The sequence below is a fragment of the Adiantum capillus-veneris genome, chromosome 21, assembly GCF_014529385.1.
Source record: "Adiantum capillus-veneris isolate H3 chromosome 21, ASM1452938v2, whole genome shotgun sequence".
NCBI classification, from domain to species: domain Eukaryota; kingdom Viridiplantae; phylum Streptophyta; class Polypodiopsida; order Polypodiales; family Pteridaceae; genus Adiantum; species Adiantum capillus-veneris.
The window spans coordinates 91,287,011-91,308,308 of record NC_140951.1 but is presented as its reverse complement, the minus strand read 5'-3'; positions in this window follow the sequence as shown (position 1 = coordinate 91,308,308).

Here is a 21,298-nt window from a genome sequence, read left to right as displayed (position 1 = left end):
AAAATAGAGAAATCCAACAAAAAACAATAAAGTTGTGTTTTTCAATGGGTTTTCTTAATTATAGGATTTTCACTTTACTTTTTTAGAGCATTTTGTTATTTTCTTTGATTTTTTCAATAAACAAGTCAAAAATTAATAATAAATAGCAAAGAAGCTCAAATTGAAAAATGAAAGACACGATGGTGATAAAAAAGACAAGGCGAACAAGCACAAAAATTTTCAATGAAATCAGAAGATGGAAGCAGAAAGCCTAAATTAGGCTGCCAGACCTACTTTTGCAAAATTCTTGCAGAATGAGCTACAGAAATCTGAACAAGGAAATTTTTGAGTCTAGCATAGATTTCATGGCCTAGTAGTACTAACGGGGGAATCTAGGGAAAAGTGGTTCGGGAAGTCCGGATATAGATATCCAAGGTAGGCTAAAACCACCTCATTTTCACTTGTGGCCTTTGCAGAGAGAGCTTTTGGACCTCTTTCGTGCGTCTTTCCGGAGTCTACAGTTACCCGCTTTCAGCGCCGTTTCACACGAGACATGAGCAGTAAGTTCTTTACTCATCACTGATCCATTTTGTATGGCCGGTAGCTAGTTTAAACCCCTAGAAACCGAGCAATGCACGAAGACCTACGACCAAAATTGACTATAGCGGCCTGTCAGCTCAACCAAATCGGATGAGATTTGAACTGAAGCATGCCCTAACATAATATAACCTTTCTATATTATCAGTTGACCATTCGGCAAGGGTCAAGGGGGTCCCCAGTAGAAAAGCTAGATTTTTGACAGATGCAAGAATTCCGATCTGACTCCACAGACAACTTGCCTACGAGGTTCATATACAATGTATATGATTGGTTTAGTGAAATCAATCAAGCAAAGCCCTCGAAAAGCAAAAAACGGCTCAAAGGCTACAAAGCCTGAAATTCGACATACGGGGTCAAACTGACTCCAAATGAGCCAGAATTGGAGGAGTTACTTCATGACTATGTTGCGGACAAGTCCAAAGCCTCAAAATTAACTGACCAACTTAACAAGCAGTATAGTCAACAGAAATCAGAGATTTCAGAGTCGACAAAGCACAAAGTGATGCCGGCAAGATCAAACTTGACCAAATTCAATTTAGGTTTTGTTATATGTGTATAGAATGTGTTTATGTCAAAAAATTTAAGTTCTTGCAAAAAAATTGTGATTGCTGTAAATAATCGTGATTACGTACTTTTGCAAATATTTTTGCTTGGAAATTGTATCATGTCCAAAGAGAAGATGAACTGCTGAAGGAGATAACTGAACTCAAAAGATTCAACCAACCTACTGAGAGAGGGAAGGCCTGAAACGCAAGAAGAGGCAGGCACTTCGGAGCAGCCTCAGATAGAAATACCCTTAGTATCATTTGCTGAAATGGAGACATAGTCCATAGTAGAGCTGAGTGGTGAGGAAGATTTTCAGGTACCCATTATAGAAGAAGACACCGTGTCCATGGTCTAGCTCTCAAAGGTCGAAGAAGATGCACTGACAGAAAAAGTTACACAAGAGGTAGATGAGCAGTGGAAGGCAGCAATGGATTGGGAGCTGAGAGTACATCATTCTGTCAATGTCACGCAGCTCACTCTCAATCAAATAAATGTGCAATGGCACAACAGTCCCTGCCCTACCCTCTAATTAAAGTTGAGTTGCTACAGGTAAAAGAAAGGCTTTACACAGACATGCAAGTCGAGGGCGCAGATAAAGACCACCCGAAGTGGAGGTTACACTGGCTGAACAAAAACCCAAGATACTTGTTTCTGTTCACGAGAGCACTTGCAGCCCTGCAAAAAGATCCGACTTTCTATCTTGTACCAAGAGTAAGGACCTGGATAGCACATTAGGCACTACTAAAAAAGCGGCCAACTTGGTTGAATTACCCCAGATTGCCTGCTCCAGAAAAGGGACTAGCGATTGAAGAATACATGGCGAAAACCCTAAAGGGCGCCATGTCATTCTTTAAAAGTCTACCAGATTTGTCATGTGCTATGCTATATTCTGCCGAATGCTGCTCACATGCATCGAAGTGTTCAATGAGCCAGAGCAAGCAGGCACCCCTTGGATGTCATTCCTAGAGGGTAACAAAGGTTTGTGCTATGATCTCATTGGCCAACCTTCCGAAGAAGTCCTATATGGCTTCTATGCCAGATGCATGTTTCTACCTTCACACAATATGCTGGCGTTCGAGGAAGCATTCTACATGGGATTCTTCACTTGGCGAACGAAGATATTTGCGCCAGTGATCGGTAACCTCACATCAAGGTTTGTAGCCTACTCAACGATGGAGCTCAAAAATAGAGTAACTATGCAGTTTTTGCAAGTGCCAAATAAAGAAAGGAAGATCAGATACCAAAAGGTACCAAGTGCTCTTAAAAACTACTTCAGCCCATAAAGCTCTGTCAAGGGACGACACACGCAAGGAGGGGGGGAATGTTAGCAGCAAGCTAATACGGATACCATTTTTCGGAGTTTTCATTGTAAAACACTTATTATTTTGATAAATCAAAAATATTGTAACTCCTATTTTCTCAGATAAACTCTATAATTAATGATCCGGGGCTACAAGTTTCCAGATTGTATCAACCTGCCATTACCCATCTTTGGTAGAACTCCCAGATTATTAGTTTTGACCACCAAAAACCTTCGCTAAGGTATAAAAGCCAATTTTTGTAAGTTATTGTTAAGTTTTTGGATAATGAAATACACAGTGTGAGCTAATAGCGCTCACTCCTCTCCTTCTTGCGCTTCCTACTCCCTCCCCGGTTGTCACATTGAAGTCGCGTTTGTTGCATTGCAACCGCAGGTAAGAGCTCTACGCATTCACGTAAACACATCACAGTATTTCATAGCTTTCGGCATCGTCGACGTGCGGTCTAATTTCATCATAACTAGAAATTTACACTTTCAAATAAAATACTAAGCATAGGTGGGATATTGGGGCATCATTGCTAAGCATTTAGATGCATTCTGGGTCGAAAATGACTAGGTCAAAAATCCACTGCTGTTAATAATCGCGATTTTGGAACTTGACCTAAAGTGGGGTCTGAGACCATAAGCATGTGTGCTTAGGTCTTATAAACATGTCCTAGAAGTTTTGTTATGTTTGGATGTCATCTGATGCTGTAACGGATGTGTGTTGTTTGCCAATGAGCGATTGGCTTTTGGTGATTTCAGTCACTTGAGTGTAGCTTGAGTTAGATGCGAGTTGTTAGTTTGTTTTCCGAGAGATTGACAACCTCTTGTAGCCTCTATGCACTAGTCGAGTCAGCTTCATCCCATGGATTGACAATTTAATCGTGGTTCTCGCTAATACTACAATAAGATAGGATGGTGAGGCTAGACATGCGTCCCACTCTCTCTCTCTCTCTCTACCATCCCGTTGTATGTGTCTTTCTCTCTTCTCTCTCCTTGTCAATCATTTTTGAACTTCTAAGAAGACCGCGCCGCAATTGGCTGAAGATACCCCTTAGGTTTCTCTCACTTTACCCCTCCTTATTCTCGTTTTTTGTTAGTCTCTCAAAGGCTAGAATTTCCAGAATATACTTCACCCAACTGAGTTGTGTCAATCATATGATGAGCCACTTTGTAATGTTTTTTATTTGGTCTCATAGGTCATATCTAACCTCCAAGGATGATAATCTCTCTCTCTCTCTCTCTCTCTCTCTCTCCCTCTTGGTTTTGATACTTTTTCCACATGGAGCTGATGTCCTTAGAAGTGGGTCTACCTACTCAAAGAGTCACATAGTCACCAATTAAGAACTTGCATACTCGTGCAAATTTAGAAGAAAAACCTAGAAACTAGGGTTCCACTCTTGTGCTCTCACTCACTCAATTGCAATCTTGTGCATATTTAATAGAATATGTAGCAACTAGGGTTCCTCTCTCTCTCTCTCTCTCTCTCTCTCTCTCTCCCCCCCCCCCCCCCCCACAACTTGTCCACATGGTCAAAACTTTGATATTGAGGGTTCTCCTCACTCTCCCTAAGTGTTTGAGTTTGGTCCTCTCTCTCTCTCTCTCTCTCTCTCTCTCTCTCTCTCTCTCTCTCTCTCTCTCTCTCTCTCCACTTCCTCATTTTGCATCCTTTACTTTTGTCCACATGAATAAATCTTTTGTCAAATGTTTCTCATCACTCTCTTTAAGTGTGACTTTGTTCCTCTTTCTTCTCACTTTCTCTCCCTGCTCTGTGTGTGTGTGTGTGTGTGTGTGTGTGTGTTTATGTCTCCATCTCACTCTCTAGATCTCTACAGGCTTTGAACTTGTTTCATCTTTAAGAAAACTATGATGTTCATTTCAAATCTATACATATGCCATGTTGCCAAATCTAGAGATTATGAGTCAATATTACCTGAAATAATTCATGTTCATTTTCAATGCCAAAACGAGGATGATAAAAAGGGCTAAAGTTTTATCCACGTTGCCAAATGCCAAAAGCTATACATGCTAAGAGAATCCTCTCTCTCTCTTTCTCTCTCTCTCTCTCTCTCTCTCTCTCTCTCTCTCTCTCTCTCTCTCTCTCTGCGGCACCCTCCCTCCCCACTACGAGAACCATATGTTGGCCATCTGGTTCAATATCGAGGCTTCCTAGGACTAGCACTTAATCAATATGACATGTTCACTTTGCATTGTACAATGTTAGGATGCTTAGCAATTTAGACAAACTTAAGTTTATACTCTCAAGTTTTGTCTTTGTGATCAAAAGATGAAGTCTTCCCATGAGATAATATGACATAAAGATGCCCATCAATGGGGCCCTCTTCAAGCTACCCCAAGAGATAACTAGGTTTGAGCTCTCAAGCTTCCCAATCCCCCCCTTAAAACTACTCACAAGTAATTTACTAATTTTGAGATTGCAAACATTGACCAAAGGGCCAAACTGAAAGGCTTTCTAGAAGACAATTTGGCCCATCCAAGGCAAATCTATAGTGGTATATTATTGTGAGCACGAACATGAAAGTTATGTGCCGTTTGTACCTTGTCTCCCCCCCCGTCATGTACATTCATTTTCACAAAATGAAAATGCTTCATAAGATGTATAATCATGTACATGAGACATGTGTGCATTGTTCATAGTAAAATGACTTGCAAAAATTAAAATCAAGTTCTTGTCAAATCTTCAGTATGTTCTAAACGTAGTGGCAAAATGATAGAATGCTCAAATTTCTTTTGACTTTAATGATGCCATAACCCTCTAAACTCAATGATTTTCATATTTGAGAGTATTCCTACAAGGTCTTTTAGATTGATAATATGGTACTTGAAAGGTTTCTTATATGTCTTTAACACTTTTTTGTAATATAACTACTTGAATTTTCAACCCTCCTCTCTTTATGCCTCCCTCTCTCTACCTCTATCTCATTTGAAGCTATGATTGAGTTAATGACTAAAGCACACATACATGTCATGTATCATATGTTTGCAACAGAAAGAAATGAATGTTTTAGGAACTCTCTACTTTGGATTTTAAAGGATATTCTCTTGGTGTTTCTAAACACCACCATTCTTATGGAGAAAACCTACTCATTGTGCCTTTTCTTGTAAAAGTGTATCTTGTCTTTCAAGAGAGATTTGCGAGTGCTTCAACTCAAATTTTGACATTAAACATTGATGTCATGTATTAAGAATTTTTTGGGTGATTATATATTTGTGGAGAAGACAACAAGGGTCTTTTTGATGGGAAAGTAACAAAAGATATAAAATATGGCATGTTTCACATCTCTTAGTCATTAAAGCAGACAATAAACTTTTGAGAATTCAAGTTTCACAACAATGGTATATGTCAAGGTATTGGCCTTTGTGTAAACCAATACTGGTTTGATGCTAGTCACATTCTTCATTGTGATAAGAATCGATCTAATGAAACAATGTAAGCTCACATTTAAACTTCAAGTTTAACATTCCTTATGCTTATCTAATCTGAAAAAGCTTCATGCGAGCTTGGAAAAATCTTAAAATAGTGTTCTATCTTGACATTATCTCCATGCACTTAAAGATTGTAGCTTTGTGTAAGTGTCTATTGAAATGAACAATCATATGCAAAATTGAAGCAACATGAGTGTACATATATTTTGATTTAACACGAATCACTAGCATTATGAGTGGCACACTGGCATCTCATTATATGAGTATAAAAAAGCATCTAGATACTCCGTGTTCAAGTTGGCCTTTGAAATTTTTTCTTGTGTAATACCATACAACTTCAGTCTCATCACATATATATTGAAGTAAGGTCATATAGAAATTGTATAAAACTAAACATTTATCAACTTGCTTGGTTAAGTACCCATTTTATATTTGACTGTTTAACACCAACTACTATAAAAAGTTGCTCTTGTGGCTATCAAAGTCTTACTTTCTAGAATCAAGACCTAGTACAAAGGAAGTTGTCACCCAAATTTGTTAGTAGTGGTATTTGCACATTTTCAAGACCTAGTATGCATTACATAGCATGTGATATTCCAAGTAAATAGTTTGTGGTACAATTTTTTGGTAAAGGCTTCAAATGTTTTATATAAATTTATTAGTGTGCTATAGCATTGAAGCTAACCAAGGAGAAGGTTTGATTTGTATGCATGAACTTTAAAACGAACAATGTTTATTTCACTACGACCATGATATGTGTGAATTTAGGATTTTTGATTTGTTCACTTTATATGATTGCATGTCTTTCTTGCTGGGTAGGTCCACTACTTTTGAATGTTCATTGTCAGTAATAACGGACATTTCTGCATAGAAATCATCACATTTGTGACAAAAAATGGTCACAAATCATGTTCTCATGGTCAAAACTTCACCCCAATTCAAAAGTGAGAATTAGGAAATTCCCAAACTCTTCAATAAGGTGTTATTAACAATCTTTCAATCTCTGGTGCAATTTTTGCTTTTGCCTAGCACTTACTTGCTACGGCATACCATATTTACCTAAGAAAAGTCCAGATTCACCTTTAAAAGGAAGTGCAAGGTTATCCATAAGACAATGAACTATACTCACTATGAATAGTGTTGACCAAACACTACAACATCCCCACTAGATATCAATATCTTCTTGTGATCTCTCTCTCTCTCTCTCTCTCTCTCTCTCACACACACACACACACACACACACACACACACACACACACACACACACACACACACACACACACACACACACACACACACACACACACACACACATACTCACTTGGTCACTTCATCTGGCTATGATTGCTTCATCACATACACTTACACCTACTGATGTAGCAAATGGTTATTTTGTTTCTCTCTCTCTCTCTCTCTCTCTCTCTCTCTCTCTCACACACACACACACACACACACACACACACACACACACACACACACACACACACACACACACACACACACACACACACACACACACACACTTACTTTGTCACTTTAATCTGGCTGAAATTTCATTATCCAAGCTAATGGTGATGATGTACCTATTGGTTACATCTCATGGGTGAATAGCTTACAAAATTGTATCCTTCTTTGGTGGGAACACCCCCCTAAAATGTACTATTCATTGGGTCTATTACCCCTAGCATAAAATTATATACACTCTTGAATGAGTCTCCCATCCCGAACATGACGACATGTGCTCTGCTGTCCCCCCCCCGGCCTATTGCATAGCAGTACTTTCTCTATCCCCCTTCTCTCCTTCTCTCCTTCTTTCTCCCCCATGCGCCATCACTAATGGCTCACATGGGCTTGATATGGTTGCTGAGATGCCTACACAATCGAATCTTGTGCAAATTCATGCAATTGAGCTTATGGGTGACTCTGTTCGATCTTGGTTGGTGGTTCCTCTATTTAAATGTGAGGGAAGTTCTTTCCCCTCGCTTAGCCTTGCATTGAGTTGTTGTGTCTATATATAAGGTAGTTGAGGACCTTGGTAATAAAACCTGCTTCTCTGTGCATTAAAAATTGCTCAAAATAGTAGATGGCAATAATGAATTTTTTTTGATGGTTCAACTTTTGCAACATGGTGTTGGTGGTGATGCCCGCTACCTCACAGGTTCTTCTCTTCTGGCTTTGATTTTTGGTTCAAGAGATTTAGCACTTTTAATCTACTGTTTGGTTTGCAGTTGATATATAAATCTCATATTATTTGACTCTGTGGAATAAGAAAATCTGCTGAGGTCTTCCTCTCTACTTAGAAAAGGACTTGAACCTATACTGATTGATTTGTTTGGCCTAATTACAACAGATGGTAACCGAACATGCATAATACTTTAATGACTATTTTGATTCACCTCTAATGATTTACTTCGGTGTTATACATTTTTGGTGTTATAAAATTGATACAGGTGGTTAAGTTAGTTTTTTAATCACTGAAACAGTTGTATATTTAACTGAGGGATAAAAAATTATGTTGGTTTTTTTTCTCATTTTTTTTGCTGTATAAAATGGATATGACAAAGTATAGGGGCATCCTTTCACTTATAAGATGATGATGGATATAAATAAAGACAATAATACCTACCGACTGTTAGCATACAATTTTTTTGACTCTAGTGGGTGATTTCTACCTCAGATGAGGTGTTGCTTGGCCTAAACTGTTGCCTAAACTTATGGATAATGGATGACATACCTTTTGGTTAGTACCATAAATGGACCTCACCTATGGGGTTGGATGGGGATAAAGATGGCATATATGATCCTAGGTTTTACAACTAGATAATTCCTATGGGATAATATAGATTGTGTAGCTCAATGATTAACATGTTGATTAGACCCTTAAGATCCATCAGATCTCATTGCCTTTATGTCATTTACTTACATAACATTTTAGTCTTGAGGATATTTCTCTGATAACATGTTGATTATTGTTGCTAAAATTCATTAATTATACTATTATTCATTTTTTGCTCCACTCTTTAAGTGAAATTTGCTTTTCTTTAGCTACCTAATCTTACCATATTTAACATAGGTGGCTTCTTCCTTGCTCTTACTAATCATAGTGTTGTCGGATAAATAATATGGCAATAGCTTTATTGGTAGCTTGATCTGTTATGATTCAATACTTAAGATTATAGAGAAAAAGTGATTTTAAATGACATATACTTGCCCTTTGTATCACCAGATATATTCTGCCATTTTTGCTCTACTTTGGGATTACTTAAGTTTTAGGGATTTTACAGACCATGCCTGTTGTCTCTTATCTCGATTACATAAGTGTAAAATACCAAATACTGTAACTTTGAACGTGCTATAGACCTTGAATAAACCTAGTGATTGTAACTATGTAAAATACCAAATCTTACCCATTCCTGTAACTTTGAACATATTGTATACCTTTAATAAACCTGGTGATTGGATAATTTTTTCATAGACTAGTATTATGATTAGTGATACTAGACTTACACTCGCGGGATGACTGCTTTTGATTTTTTATGATATAGTCTTCAAAGCATGATATGGTTTTACTAAGAATTTGATTCTTAGCTCGAAATTTGGCATTATACGTTGGCTATATCTTGACATGAAACATGTTAGTATAGCAGTGCTAATGGATTTGGTATCGGTGATAAGCAACATATTTAGCCATTAAAGGGATTAGCCAGATGAGTCGTAATTTTCATAGGAGCTTTACCAAGTGCTTGATGCATCTAAGGTTTTGATGATTGATTATGCATCTCTCTAGCATAATGTCCTACTTTGAGTTTTTGAAAAAAAAAAGGTTATTTTTATTTATTCTTGGATTATGAATACTCTTTATGGCTTGGGGACTGCCACATTAGTGATATCTATTGCTTCAGGAAAATTTCTAAAATATGGAAAGCCTTTCTGTTAATAAATTTGTCAGCCATGATAGGGTCCATCAATATGATTAGTGATGGGGGTTAACTGTTTTGATAATCTCTTTGCATTGTGATATGGTCCTCAAAGCAGGTTATGGTTTGATCTTTACTAGACTTGTTGGATATTCTCACTCTTTTGAGGGTAATACTTGAGATGGTTGGCTAGTTTAGTTTAGCTCTGAATTGGTTGTGGTTCTGGTTTACCTAAACCTTGCCACCTGGTTGTCAAAATCTTTAGGATACTCAAAATCTTTACCAACTGATAAAGCTAGGAAATCTTTAGGATACTTAAACTGTTGGTATGATTTGTGAAACTCCCACAATAATGATGTCTATTTTAAAAAAAACATGGTTTATGATTGTCAGTTATAAAATGTCGACTTTAATGGTTATATGAGCACTAAGATTCACAAATCACCTTTGCTAGCACTAGTGAGTTAAAGATTATGATTGACACATCTCTGGTGACTTATTTCTTGTATAAACATGAGCGATCGTAAACTGGAAGTGGTTTAGCTAAAGAAACTTCATACCTTAACTTCTCTGGGTCAAAAAATTGGGTAAGACACTTGGATTAGAAGGGGTGATGGCTTTTTGATCATAACTTAATCTAATTAAATAAATATGTATAAATTCCTTAAATAAATGGGGTTACTACTAAATTATAACCTATGATCTCATTTGGGTATGAAGGAGTGATGAACTTCAAATCACAAATTAAAACAAATTAGGAGGAATTAAAAGTGAAATACTTTACACTTAATCAAGAGGGGTAATTGTCTTTTGAGTAAAAAATAAAACAATGAACTTCATATTAATTGTTTTGAGAATGGATACTTGCGGATATTTTACACTAATTGGATGGTAGGTATAAGTTAAAAACGTTTTAAGTAGGATATGGATAACAACTGATAGGGTTTGTTGACACCTGTAAAATCTATTCAAGTCTAACCTATCCATTGTCTTGTTTATATGGATGTAGGTGAGGACTCTATCTTTACTTAGGATCTTTTTGGCTTTGCTGTTATCCGTCACCATCGAACTTGGCCTCTGTCACTTTAAAATCAGTTGTTCTTGACTATCTTATGTACAACTCACTAGAATGATACCTCATTCTCACTATGATGTACGAAAATGAATCAAAGACTAAGTCATTTTTGTGCTAATCCTTGTCCTTTGTCTAAAGCCAGCTGTCTTTTGAACAATTATGTTCTTTTGTGTATAAGTATAAGTTTAAAAATAGAAACACACATACACACACACACACACACACACATCCCAAACACTCTCGCATGCACATATACCAAAGCACTATTAAAACAAAGGTCCATGCATTGAGTTCCTCTCATGGATATAGACGTGCTAAGGCATGCCCGCCCATAATGAAGCCTAGCATGATGTGACCTACGAGATCCCAAAACCTATGCTTCGCCTCAATTGTTTTTACAAAACTCATTAAGGAATCTATTCACACAATCCCCCAATTTAGATGGCAATTTTCCAAACTTTTTAGCCGTAAAACCTTTGATGGAATGGCCTAGATACAATTAGCTTCTTTTATAGCTTCTGCAAGCAATAAAACTACCTTCTGAATGAAGGGTCATTTTGAGATAACCTTAAGTCTCGCTTGTTTTGTGACTGCCACCTTCAAAACAGGCCTTTGGCTATGCATTAAAATGCTTACAACATTTCTAGATGGTTGTTTGGACATACAATTTAAACTGTAGAGTCTATAGACATATGAGTCCTTTGTAAACAATGGAATACATCAACAATCTTACATGGTCATAGAATTGTCATGAGCATGTAATTCTTGCCTTTTCCTTAGGCCATTATGAGGTAGCTAAGCCATTTCTTACCGATCATTATCTATTTTTGCCCATAGAAGAGTATGTAACTTCTACCCTTTCCTTAGGCCACATGAGGTAGCTAAACCCTTTGTTACCAATCAATAGCTATTTCTTCTTATAGAGTATTTTGTACACATGTGAAAAACTTTCAAGGAGCTTGTGTGTTAGTTTCACTAGAATCTTGCAAAATGCAAATCCAACAAATATGGTGATGTAAATGCTCATCTATCAAATAGGCAAAATTGTGTCATTCAGCATCTTTCGTAAATATAGAGAGTAAGAATGCTGTGGACTTGAGAGAAACCAACTTTTCTACAACCAACCATTCCAAACTATATCAACAGTTGAAGAATTGCATTGGCATTTGAATTTTTAATGCAATTATGATCCCATTGTACTTTATCATAATTTGCAACTCACACCACGAGCAAGAGAGGGTGTTCCATCTCTTTTTATTGAGAGAGAGAGAGAGAGAGAGAGAGAGAGAGAGAGAGAGAGAGAGAGAGAGAGAGAGAGAGAGATAGTTCTATTATCGTCCTTGGAGGTCAAATATGACCTATGGGACCAAATGAACATGTCACGTGGTGTGAGTGGAGGTCATAAGTGACTCTCGATGCTCAAAAATGGCTGAAATGAGTGTCGCAATAGAGAGTCCACATCGTGGCTGGGAGAGGAAGGTATGTAGGGAGAGCTCATGGCTGAATATATGGGGAAAAGAGGACCTAATGTGGTCAAAAGCTGAGCACTCAAGTAGTGTGTGGTACTCACTCTCTCGCACTTGACGAGGGCATAAGGTGCAAAGTCGATGACACTCCTCGCCAGTGCCCCGATGTCATGTCTCGCAGCGTAGAGAATGGGAGCTAAGACGAATGGAGGCAATGGTGCGGATCGCACTCAACGGGATGGGCTCAAGGATGTAGGGATGGGTTCGGTTACCTCGTTCGGAGAAGAAGAGAGATTTGTAGTTTGGGGCAATGTGTGTGGTGTAATGGCTGAAGCGAGAACCTCCGGATTTCTCCCAAACCGTGATACATTGGCGTTGTAAGAAGGCCTCATTAACTTGGGAGTCAATCGACGCATCCTTGACCAAGTGACATGCATTGGCATCTTCCAAACCATTTCTTGATGTCAAGCATCCACCCCGAACTTAGTATTTTGCTCTTGTATGTCTTTTGAACCTTTTGACTTGCTTCATATGCGATTCTAGTAAGTCGATGCAAAGGGCTATGTTGTGTCTTACGCATGTACTCCACAACCCTTTGCATGCCCAAGACCTCAATGGGAAGCGATCCGGACTCAAGAAGTAAGAGCATGTAGGGTGTTTGTGTCTTGACTTGGAGAAAGTTGGTGAGAAAACACTTTTGGACATTCTCAAACTCTTTCCAAGTAGACTTCCCAATGCTTCCACCCCACACCTCCACTCCATAAAGAAGCACTGGTGTCACCAATGTGTCAAAAAGGTACTTTTTGAGAGCCCAACACTTGATCTCTCCAGCATTGCACATGTTCTCAAATGCATAATAAGCCCTCTTTCCGGCTTCCAAGCGACGCATTGCACAATCCTTCCATTTATGATTGGATGGAACCTCAAGGCCAAGGTACTTGAAGTGATCTACCACTTCAAGTTGCTCATTGTTGTATACAATGCATGGATTTTCGTCATTGAGGGTCTTTACAAGCATAACCTTGGTTGGATCCATTCACGATTAGCCCGCTATGTAGGCAAAAGCGTTCCAAGACACTCATAAGCTTTTGTGCATCTTCTAAGGTATGTGCCAAGAGTACTACATCATCGGCATAAAGCAAAAGCATGATCACCGCATTTCCAATCTTAACCTCTTCTATGCCTTCTTGCAGAGAGAGAGAGAGAGAGAGAGAGAGAGAGAGAGAGAGAGAGAGAGAGAGAGAGAGAGAGAGAGAGAGGTTTGGTCCCTCTGTGATGTCTTAGAGAACACTCGAAATCTTAAGTCTTGTCAAAAAAAATTCTTCATCAAAGAAAATAAGGGCACCTTTAAACTCTTAAAAAAAAAAAACACTAAAACTGGTTAAATTTTGCTAATTTTCTTCAAGGAAAGTTCGATAACTACCTGAGATTTTGAAAATTTAGTCGGATAAAAATACATTAAAACCCATTAAGGCATGTATTAACGATACACAAGGGAAAAAGTTCTTGTGAATGCTTAGAAGCAGAATAAAAACTTGTATAAATGTCATGGAAATTTGCATTAAAAGTATTTATAGGAAGCACAATGTTAGAAAGACACGAAGTAAGAGTAGGAAGAGAATGAACATACACAATGTCAAATGGAGATTTACTTGTAGAGAAAAGTGAGTGGTATCGTTATAAAAAAACTATAAAATATGCAGGTCATCATCCCATTTCTTCTTTGGTTAACAAGAAACATAATGATGGTGTGATTAGCGACTTTTATTTGACCATTAGACTCACGATGGAATGCAAAAGTAAAATCAAGAGTAATACCAAGATTATCAAAGAGTATAGTCCAAAAAAATCACTAAAAATTTGGAATCTCTATTATATATTATTACTTTTGGCAAGCCATGATGAGGAAAGGTAACTTTAAGAAAGAGAAGTGTAGCTTGATGTGATGTGAGAGTTTTATTGTATAGAAGGAAGTATACTTATTGTAAACAATGATGAATGACAGTCCATATCATATCATGCTTGTAAACAGTGAGTAGGAAACTAGTAATAAAATGCATAGAAATGTGTTCCCAAGGTCTTTCAAGAATGAGTAGAGGGTGTAAAGGCCCAATTTCTTATAATTGTTGTCACTTCAATCTTTTGGCAAATCAAATAAGATAAAACATATTGTTTAACATCACTTTTCATAGAAATATAATGAAATAAATTTTTCAAAGTAGTGGCAAATCCTATATGTCCAACATAGGGCAATTTGTGCAAATTTTCAATGACTAAAAAACGAAATGGTTTTGTTACACACAATTTCTATTTGAAATAAAGGAATTGTTCTTGAATAGTATGTTCGAAGAATGTGTGCATAGAAATGCCAAGCATATGCAACCATGTGGTTTGCAATCCTCACCTTGTGCATAAAATCAAATGAAGTGCCTGCAATGGCTGATAGATAATTAAGAGAGGGCCTTCGACTCAAAGCATCAGCTACTTTTTTGTTTTTACCAAGTGGGCAGAGTGAATGTTGGATTGAAAGTTTTGAATAAAGACAGCTCACTTAATATGCCTATCATTTGTTATCATATACATGTGGTAGTGATGAGTGATGTGTATGAACACGCTTAGGACCATCGTGGCACTTTTTCCCTCACTAGGAGGTTTTTCCCCTCGTGCATTGTATATATGCCCATCATTCTAGGGCTATCTTATCTATCCATTGCACACTAAGTAATATACTCTATGTTGTCTTCCTTGAGCTTCCTTCATCTTCTCTAAGTTGTGTGTATTTTCTTGCAACTCTAATTCCAAAAATTGATATCACAGTAGGTTGCGTCCTCCCAGGCTTAGTTGCCAGCAGCTCCACTAGACGCTTGCTCACTTTCTCCAATTTTTGTGAGTGCTAGCAAGCATCAGAAGGTCAAGAAATATTTTGGGTAAGCTTGTAGAGATTAGACGGCTAAGATTTCTGATTCGAGCTCTATTCGACCTCCGTTTGCACTACAGGTAGTACTGTGCAAGCAATTTTGTCATTTTGTGTAGAATTTTTGTTAGTGTTGTTTTCTACATAACAGGTCCACACAGTCTTCTATGGTTTGGGCTATATAGCATGTATTGTTCCCGCTTTGCTTCTCCTCTTTTCGAGTTTTTACCACATCAAGTGCAATGTTTGCCATGGTTGACAACAACACAAATGTGTTCAAGATTTTTGCTGCTATTGAGAAAGATTGGATGGGGACAATTACCCTATGTGGCCTTATATGATGCAACATGTCCTTGTGTCAAAGGGTGTCTAGAATATTGTGCAAGGAATTGATGTATGTCCTGGTTATGAGGATATAGGCGATGTTGAGGATGTTGAAAGTTTTGGTGGTAGGATTGCTGCTGCTAGAGCTGTTTTGCCTACGGTTGAGCAAGCTCATTGGGATGTAAAAGATGCACATGATCATGCATTGATTGTGTTGTCTGTGAAGCACATTATTATTTCTCACATTCGTTCAACAAAATTTGCAAAATAGGCTTGGGATATTCTGGCTCGTCTTTATGCAAGTCATAATGAGGCAAAAATTGCATTGCTACGTAAAGAGTTGGAGTCGAAGATTATGCAGAAGGAAGATGATATGAACACTTTCCTTGATGGTGTCAAGGATATCAATGAGAAAATTATTTCTACAGGTGAAGTCAATTTTGATAGTTCCTTTGTGCAGACTATTCTTGATGCTTTGCCAGATTCTTACTATACTTTTGCTAGTACTTGGAGACTTATGACCCAACGAAATCCAGAAGTTGTCAAGTTTGATGCAGTATGCACATTGCTATTGTAGAGGTCACTTTTGAGGAAAAATAGGACTAGATAGCGTGCAGTTGAACATGCCTTTATTGCTGCTCAAAGAAAAGGTGGTAATAGCAATGCAGCCACTTCTCATGGCTCTTATATGAGTGGTGAATCACCTATTCCTAATGCTTCTGTTGGCATCAATTTGTCTGGGAATTCTGGTGAAAAGGGAAGAAAGAAGATGCGTTGCCATTATTGTAAAGCTAATGATCACTTGACCAAGCAGTGTCCTAAGTTGAATGGCAAAGAGGCTAAGAAGAAAGAGGCTGATTCCACTACAAATGTAGCTATTGTTGAGTCTTCTGTGAAAGGAGACTGTGATGTTGATGTTGATGTAGAATGGGCTTTTAGTGCAGAGTGCACTTATGATCCTTCTATACATGATGCATGCATGTCAGTTGTTGCAGATCCACATGTGTGATATTTTGATAGTCGTGCTACAAAGAACATTACCAAACATCATGATTTGTTTACCTCCCTTGAGTCTATCCCTCATGGGATTTCAGTCACTTGTGCCAACAATGCCTCTTATCCAGTTCATGGAGTTGGAAAGATTGTGCTTACTGCTACAAATGGCAATTCTTTCACACTTGTTGATGCATTGTAGATACCTGGGATCAAGAAGAATCTTTTGTCTGTATATTCACTTGCTAGACTTGGACTTGTAGTCAAATTTGTGGATAACTAATGTACAATATTTGATCTAAGTCTTGGTGATGAAATTGTTGCATCTGGAATTTTATGTCATGTGCTGTATAAGCTCACTTTGTATGACAAGTGTGGGCAAAATTTTGCAAATGTTTTTGCGGGTTCAAAGGCTATTTCAGATGCAAAACTTTGGCATGCACGTTTTGGGCATTTGAATTTTTCCAATGTGCTGTGTTTGCAAAAAACTGATATGGTTGCTTCTTTGCCGCCTCCTCATAAAGCACCTGTCAAACACGTTTTTGAAGGATGTATCTTGAGTAAGATGCAGCGTTCTAAGTTTCCAAAGGATGGTTCAGTTAGGGCCACATGCAGGTTGCAGCTTGTGCATAGTGATGTTTGTGGGCCCATGCAAACTCCATCCTTGGGCAATTACCTTTACTTCATGACTTTCATTGCTGATGGCTCCATGCATGCATGGGTAGCTGATTTGGATATTGGACAAGACACAACCAACACTATCTACACTGAAGGTTAGAGCACTTGGAAGTTGCAAGGAACCGAGTTTTTCATACTCCCACAAAGCACATTGAGGTGCATTACCACTATGTCAGGGAGAGGATATGAGCAGGAGAGATCAACTTGGCTTATGTGCCAACACAGGACAACCTTGCAGATCTTTTCACAAAGATATTGTCTCGTGAGAAGTTCAAAGATTTCCGCAAAGCTTTGGGATTACTCCCCTTTGTAGACTGATCATGTCCTTAGGGCATGGCACTTCCCTATACTCTATGTGCCAGATCTCATTCACTGCATCACTCCCAAGGGGGATTTGTTACCATAAACATGTGGTGGTGATGTGTGAAAACACACTTACGACCACCGGAGCATTTTCCCCCTCACTAGGAGGTCCCCCCCCCCCCCGGTGCATTGTACACATGCCCATCTCTCTAGGGCTATCTTATCTTTTCATTGCATAATAAGCAATATAATCTTTGTTGTGTGCCTTGAGCTTCCTTCATCTTCTCCAAGTTGTGTGTGTTTTCCTGTCAACCCTAATTCCAACATCATCATTTAAGGGTTGAGATAACAAATACTTTATCTTTTTTTATTATCAAAATCAACCCCCATTACATAATGTTTCTATATTTTAAAACATGCAATATAACAATCAATTCTTTGTCATATGTACTGAACTTAGATTTAGAAGGTTCAAATTTATGACTTTCAAATGTAAGTGGACTAGCATCAATCACTACAATAAAGAATGGTCTATCAAAATCAAGCAATTGTAACACGTGTATTATTTAAATCATTGTTGAATATGGTGAATAATATTTCTTGTAAATTAGTCCATACATAAGTGTTAGCAGGTCGCTGTTGACAAGTGTCTGTAGCATAGCTATCTGCCACTAGAATAATATGTCAATACTCAAGGAAGTGACTCGAATGGGGCACAAAGACTCTTTGTGGTTGTCTATCCTCGTGAAGTAAAAACCTAACAAAAAAAATAATCAACTCAACAAGAAAATCATCACCCTCCGATTGAAAAATTTGCCTATGTCCTTTCTTACCACTTGCGGTCATCACACCATTTCGTCAACTAAACGGACTTGGATTGTCACAAAACTTTAAGGGAAGCTTCACTAGGCCTAAAGGGACAAGTCTACAAAGTCTTGTTGCAATCTAACAGGTACATGGACTACTATCCATCATGATCCAAGTCACAAAAACTACTACAGAACAACCCAAATAGGTCGCTCTAAGGACTAATACCACTCACCTATGGCCAGAATGTCAAAAAATAGCAATTTAAGCACTCAAATATGAAGATTAGGCTCGTAAATGCATAGTCACAAACCACAACGGAATTAGCAATTCTTACACTTAATTGAAAAAGTAAAGGAAAAGGAAAACAATGTAAGATTCAAAATTGAAATTGGATTACCCAATCATTAGATACGATGATTACAAATATGAGTTGAGAAGCCGCTTGAGCACACATACAACATTTCTCTTTTCTCTCCAAAAAATAAGCCTCCCTTTCACATCAAAGTTTTTAACTTTTATACCTAGGGCTTTCTAAATCATCGAGTGGCTGGCTCACATGGGCCTTTACACATATCATGACAAAATTACAAATGAGGGAATTGACCTGATACTTTGGGATCAGATTTACATACATTGTAGTTACACTATTTCAAAAATTTAATAGAGTGTGAATGTGGTGTCCGGCTAGGTGGATGCCCATATACTGAATCCGCAAACATTTTTCCCTTCGTAGCTCGTGTCATCCCTTGATAGGACCATGTGAAATTTGGTCATTAGGGTGGTCTTGGGTTGTCTTCAAGGATGGTGGTCTTTAGCTGTGAATTTGCTTTGTAGCTAATTATGCTCCCCCCTTCCTTTAGTGATTCATATATGTTGTGTTCTGCATTCACATTTTTGTTGCCAGTTGGCTATGAAGATGGCTATTGATGTTGCTTGCCTTCTAAGTTTCTTTTGGTTGTTGATGTATGATGGATTTTACTCTTGGTTCTCCTGCAATGCGAGTCCTCTGTAATATTTCACCAACTTTGAAGCACTCTGTGATCTCCTTATGGTTGTTGTCGATAGCTCGCTTGATGCTTCCCAGTTGTTGTTGTATGCTATTCTTTGTCTAGCCATTGTTTTAATGGAGCTTTGGTGTCATCCTTGAAGGTAAGATTTGCTCTTGATAAATAGTGGAGATTTACATTTGTTGCTCTTTTTCTTTGATGAAATTAGGTAGCAATTTTCTTATGGTTGATGTAGAGGGAATATATACAAGAGGATAGTGATGAATGTTCTAGATTAGGGTCTAAACTTGGATGACCAAAGGGAAAAAACACGGTGGAAAAAAAGGCCTTTGGAATATGCTCTTAAGGGAGTTGAGAAATTGGACTTGAAGTACCTGTTCATGCAAGGTTAGGCTTAGAAGATACAAAGGAAGAGTTTCCAATGCAAGTGTCAATTATGAGACACTCTATATACATATGAGAAATTTGTCTAACAAAATCATGCAGTGTGAAAGATTGAGTTGGGGTGCTTCAAGGAATAAATGTAGCACATGTGACAGTAGAGATGTCACAATAGCTTCCACATTTCCAAGAAGGGTTTTTGATGTAGAAACTTCTCCACTCGTACCTTACTATGCTCACTGTCTGAGTGTCTTTTGGACTTTTTCCTTCACGTCACCAGAATTTAAATATATAGACTTCGACTCTTATGCTCACCTTTACTGGCATAAGAAACACGACATAAATATGCTAGACTCTTCCATCTTGAACAATACCTAGAATACCTAAGACTCTTAGACCACATAAAATATTACTTGAAGATTTGGGACTAATGCCTTGTTCATTTAGTGGCTTCGCTACCCGACTCTGACTTTTATGCCATGTACTTTTAATGGCAACTTGAACGTACCTGTTCAAGGCCAAAAACCCAATTCCATAGGTTCTTGGGATTGAGGCCTCTTTCATTGTTTTGGTCTTTGGATGCCAATGTTTTGTCTAGTAGGTTGGCATACTTTGGCTCCTCTTGATTTGTTTGTTGTATGTTGAAACTACTTAGTGAAAAAAGTTATACAGTTGTAGTAGGGATTGATGGAGTCTTTACTTTATCTTCCATGAGAAGCGGTTGTAGATGTGTGTGGGTTCTCTGTGATGGAGTTTCCAATAGAAATCTTGGAACCCACCTTGTCTTTCGTCCTTGTGTGACCATTTTTTTGCATTTTCCCTTTTGATTTGATTTGATGGACACTAAGCTTCAATATCCATACTTGACCATTACCATTGTAAAAGCCTTGCATTTGTAGTAGAGGATGAGGTATCCCTTTGGAGCTCGTAGCACCCTTGATTGTGATTGGATTTTGTTGTCTCTTGTTCGTGAGTGCTTGCCTTTGGGTGGATCCCTGTGCTGCATGATTGATCTTAGGTTTTACAGGTCGAGCTACTACTTTTGATAATCATATTTGAGTGTTACCTTCATAAAATCCTTATGCTTTGATTGGCTAGAATCATCCACTGCTTCACATGTCTTTGTTAAGTATCATGGTAGACGTCTGACTTTGGTACCCATACTTGTCACATTGCTTGATTCTTTGAAGGTTTTTTTTAATATCTTTTGCAATTTTTCTTTCTCCTAGTTGAGGTGTTTGTCTTTCATTGATAGCTTGGCTTGATTTTTATATAACTTTTTTCTTGGGGTGAGTAGGTCCAGGCTATTACCTTAGGCTTTATGGCCCAAACATTGGTGTTCCCTTGAAAGTAGCCTTGAGTAGTGATTGACTCATTTGCTGCTACCCACCTTATCACTTGTTGTTGAGGTTGAACTTGTAAGTGGTGTATCCAAACTAGATCTTTGACTTTGACGTGCTCTTTGGATACTAACACTTGGTTGATTCTTTTCAACTTTTTCTTGGGGCTTTGTGTGATGGAAACTTTGGCTGAGAAAGCTTTTGCTCAGGTTTCC